The sequence below is a fragment of the Aotus nancymaae genome, unplaced genomic scaffold (assembly GCF_030222135.1).
Source record: "Aotus nancymaae isolate 86718 unplaced genomic scaffold, 86718_ANA_hifiasm-v0.15.2.pri h1tg000029l, whole genome shotgun sequence".
Classification (NCBI taxonomy): domain Eukaryota; kingdom Metazoa; phylum Chordata; class Mammalia; order Primates; family Aotidae; genus Aotus; species Aotus nancymaae.
In genome coordinates this window covers 58,744,630-58,749,938 of record NW_026988442.1, presented here as the reverse complement: position 1 = coordinate 58,749,938, position 5,309 = coordinate 58,744,630, and the positions used below count along the sequence as shown (strand labels likewise).

At 34.9% G+C, this 5,309-nt stretch overlaps 1 pseudogene; it reads right to left on the bottom strand.

Moving 5' to 3' along the window:
• Positions 1–304: 304 nt before the first annotated feature.
• On the bottom strand, positions 305–1,425 carry LOC105720487 (tubulin alpha-1B chain-like; annotated as a pseudogene).
• Positions 1,426–5,309: the final 3,884 nt, after the last annotated feature.

The following is a 5,309-nucleotide window of genomic DNA, read 5'->3' as shown; positions in this document are numbered from 1 at the left end:
ATGTTGACCAGGATGGTCTCGATCTCCTGACCTCATGATCCACCCGCCTCGGCCTCCCAAAGGGCTGGGATTACAGGCGTGAGCCACTGCTCCTGGCCCTAGAAATTTTATTTTATTTACTTCATGCCTTTAATTTGAGACATGATGGAAAAATATTTTAGGTACACATGGAAAAGTCATGATTACTGCTGAGTAAAAACAATCTAACTAGAAAGCTTTAATGTTTGTCAGCTAATGTCAAAGCTGAAATTACGGAAGTATGACAGGCTGCAGGGCTGAAAGGAATGGAAAATTAGTGTTTTTCTTATTTTTCTTCAACAGGATCTATATCAACTTTCTCCTAATCCTTTTTAAGGGCAGCCATGTCCTCACAGCCCTCAGAAAATGCTTCTTCTCCCATCCCCTCACCCATGTCCCAGTGAACAAAGGAACAGTTGGCATAACTCAGGTCAAACTTGTGGTCCAGGCAAACCCAGGGCTCAGCAATGGCTATAGTGTTGCTCAGCATGCATGCAGCTCTCTTTACATTGGCCAGATCTCCAGCAGGTACCACAGTGGGAGGCTGGCAATTAATGCCAACTTTGAGGCCAGTGAAACACCAATCCACAAACTGGATGGTCCATTTGGTCTTGATAGTGGAATAGCAGTAAGTATTGACATCATTGGGAACCACGTTACCACAGTACAACAGGCAGTAAGCCATGTATTTACAATGGTGAGAGTCACATTTCACCATCTGGTTGGTTGGCTCAAAGCAAGCACTGGTGACCTCTGCTGTGTATGGTAAGCTTACTCAGCAGAGATGACAGGGTATCTGTGACCACAGAGAAGAGGATGCAGGAAGAGGGACCAGGTCAGTCTGGAATTCTGTCAGACTCCACGTTATCTGAGAGAAGCAGTGATTGAGGAGACATTCTGGCTAACAAAGCAGCTGTGGAAACCTGCAGGGCTGGGTAAATGAAGAACTCCAGCTTAGAGTTTGTGCCATAGTCAACAGAGAGAAGTGAACCCAGAACCAGTTTTTCCACCAAAGCTGTGGAAAACCAAGAAGTCCTGAAGACCTGTGCACTGCTGAACCAGCTTGCGAATTTGGCCCAAGATGAGGCCAATGATCTTGCCAATGATCTTGCCAATGTTATGATGCCCATAAGCATAGTTATTGGCAGCATCTTCCTTGTCTGTGATGAGCTGCTCAGAGTGAAAGACCTGGTGGTAGGTGCCAGTGCAAACTCCATCAATGACTATGGGTTCCAGGTCTATAAACACTGCCCTGGGCACAAGCTTGCCTGCTCACTGAAGAGATGTAGAAGAAATTGGCATTTGGCTGTCGAGCTGAATGCTGTGTTCCAGATAGTGGATCTCCCAGAAGGCATTGCCAATCTGGACACCAGCCTCATCAAGGTGGATGAAGATGCATTCACACATAGTGGCTACAGGTTAGAAAGCAAAGGTCAGAAGATACCGAGTCTCCGTTGCCATCCCTGACATGCTAACAGTCAAATAGGTAACACATTGTATTTGGAAATTGTTAAAAAAAAAAAAAAGTCATAAATAACTCATGAAACACTTTAAGAAGAAATGATAATGGAAATTAGAAAATATTTACATCTGAATGATAATGCAAATGCTATAGATCAAAATGTGTGGGATTTGGCTAAAACCACAATTAAAAGGCAAGAGCCTTAACTGCATACATTAGGAAAGAAGAAAAAATAAAAATCAATCAGCACAACTTCCAATTTACACAGGCAAAAAAAGAATAATGAAATCATCCAAAGAAAGTAGAAAGAAGGAAAAAGCTAAACATGAGAACAGAAAGTTTTTAAATGGAAAAAACTAATAGCTACCCCATCCAGGGCTGAAGGGAAGAGGAAATGGAGAGCTTCTGTTCAAGGGGTACGTGTTTAGTTACACAAGGTGAATAACTTCTTGAGGGCTGCTGTACAATTGTACTTAATAATACTGCATTGTACACTTAAAATTTGTAGGAGAGGCCGGGCGCGGTGGCTCACGCCTGTAATCCCAGCACTTTGGGAGGCCGAGGCGGGTGGATCACGAGGTCAAGAGATCGAGACCATCCTGGTCAACATGGTGAAACCCCGTCTCTACTAAAAATACAAAAAAATTAGCTGGGCATGGTGGCGCGTGCCTGTAATCCCAGCTACTCAGGAGGCTGAGGCAGGAGAATTGCCTGAACCCAGGAGGCAGAGGTTGCGGTGAGCCGAGATCACGCCATTGCACTCCAGCCTGGGTAACAAGAGCGAAACTCCGTCTCAACAAAAAAAAAAAAAAAAAAAAAAAAATTGTAGGAGAATAAATCTTAGGCTAAGTGTTCTTATCACAAAAAAAATACAGAGAAAATAGTGTAAAAAGTACTCAAATTTAATTCTATTAAATAAACTAATACAATAGACAAACCACTGGCAGATTAATAAGAGAGAGAGACTTTAATGAAAACTAGACCACATAATCACAAAATAACATTTTGCAAATTATTTTGAATTTTTTTTTAGAAAAAATAAACTTTACAGAATAGATTCAAGGTAAATAGAAAGTCTGAGTAATCCTATTAAAATAAATGAAATGAAATCAGTAATCGGCAATTTTAGCATTGGTAAAAAACACAACAACAAAAATGACAATAACAAAGCAAAACGAACAATGACTGAAACAAGCAAAAACATGTATTCTAAATATATTTACAAGATAATTTCAATAATAAAAGGTTTGATAGTATCTACCTTATTCACTTTGTTCTAAAGAAGAAGAAAAAGTAAGACAGCTCCTCAACTATTTTATGCTTTGGTAAACTATGCTTTGATAAAATCTGTCAGGGATGTTAATGAAAGAAAATTTCAGACCATTATCTTTTATAAACATAGATATAAAAGTAATAGCTTAAATATTACCAAATATAACAAAGAAAACTATGCATATTTAAATCATGAAAAAGAATAATGAATTTTTTTCTTAAGAATGCAAGCATAACAATGTTAAAACATGCATTAGTGTAATTTAATCACAAAACAAATTAACAGTTTTAAAAACATGATTATTCCAATACTTGCAGTAAAATCATTCAATAAACTCAGGACTCCTTTATAATATAAACTTAACAAATAGGAGTAAGAGACTCTATTTATTATGATAAAAAGTTAGCTACCAAATATTACCCATATTAACCAAGATACTTTATAATAAAATATTAAAAACATGCCTTTAAATTGAGAACAACGCCTCAATGCCTTCTTCTGTTTATCATTGAATTGGAGTTCCTGCTATATGAGAAAGGTATGCAAAATAAATATGCAAGGATTAGAAAAAAATAAAACTATCATTTGTAAAGGTTATGATTATGTATATGAAAGTCCAAGAGATGTTACAGAGAATGATTGTTTAAAATTTAAAGAAATTCATATATACAAACAGCCAACAATTAAAAATATAATTTTAAAATATAGCGATCACAGAAGCAATGAGAGTACTAGAAATAGATGTAACTTCACAGAGGCAAGGGCTTTAATAAGAAAGTCATAAATCTTTATTGAAAGATAGACTTAATTAAATGTAGAGATATATTAATTATAAATAAGACTTAGTATAACAAATATATGAGTTCTTCCTCCTATTTATCTATAATTTCAAAAAAATCCCCAAGATTTTATCACTTTTATGGAGCATGATAAACTCAGCTTAAAATTTATATTAGACTATAAAGTGCCTAAAATGGTTGAGACTTTTCAAAGAACAAAAATTATAATGGTCTACTCATTCAAAATATATCATGAAATGATAGTAAATAAAAGTTTAACTGAAAAAGTAATAGTCAGATAGTAAAATCCATTTACTGAACAGATCGAGCCGTGTATATGTGGGTCCTCCCCATGTATATCTGGGTTCTAAAGCAAAATGACAATAGGATACTTAACATTTGATACCATTTATGAAAAAATTTTATACATGAAAATAATATTGTATATTGTGGTGGATATATTTACGTATATTAAAAGTATAAAAACACAGGTGAATGGAAACACAACTATAAAATAGCATTTATGAGGTGTGAGTGGGAAAGAAGAGCTTGGGGCAGCAAGGGCTTTTGTCTTAGTTGTAGAGTTTTTTAAAAAGTAAAGAAGATTGAGCCAAATGTAGAAAAATATTAATATCTCCTAGCCATCAATGGGACCTATAGGTTTCAGTTATTCCTTTGTTTGTAATATTTTGTTATTAAAAATTATAAGAATACATGAAATAGTGTGACTGCTTTAGCATTCAGGTTCTATAGGATCACTGAAAACTACATATGAAAACAAAATTATTTGGTTTCCGTGAATGTGTGAAATGCATTTGGATTTGGTGTCATTGATATACTGCATTCAGGAGGAGATAAATTTAATACACAGGAAACTGATAAATTTATGATTTTTATGGAAATATTAAAATTTTTACTTATGAAATCTTGTTCTCCCATTTCCTTCCCTGTTACTCAAATAGAGAAACATATACCTGAAATCACATATTAAGTATATGAGAAAATGATACAAAGCACAGATACCATCTCTGTGTGAGTTTTCAGTAATGCTGCACATGTAAAAAATAAAATTATTCTTGAAAATAAAGTCAATTTAATATGCCTGATAAATACTGCCATATGCCATGGTCTAAAAATTTTTATTATTTAAAATGTTACAAAGGCATGATGAACAATTATAATCAATGTTTCTCATATTACATTCCATTTGAGATTAGTAATATGAGATTAGTTTTTTCTTCTTCTGAGTCATTCTGCTTTACTTACTATCTCATCTTCCTTCAGCAGTAATTATTCCAATTTGTCATGGTGTTACAGCAAAAATCTGAAAAACATAAACCTCTTAGTTCATCTTGATGCCCTAAATTTTCTTGGATTTCACCAATTTTGTTTATTAGGTCATATGAGGTCTAATTCTTGATTAGCTGAGTTTATGATTTAATATTGATAGTGAGAGTGAAAATAATTTGGCCATTACATTACTCCATTAAAATGGAAAGCTCTATAAACACAGCCAGCTCTTATTAGCTCCATCTAGTATTTGTTGCCATTAATCAGCATTGGAGATTGAGAGTTTTAAATCATTGTGTTTAAAGTTGGCACTTGCTCAATTTCATAGTCTCCACGTCTTGAAAACACATAAAGCTGAGATATCTAAAGAAAAAGACAACAGGGCACAGGATTTCCATCAAGCAGAGGGCACTAATTTGCACATATTTTTATTTTGCTAAATGATTACTACCAAGCATAGATTCAGGCTTTGTGCTGAGGTAATATG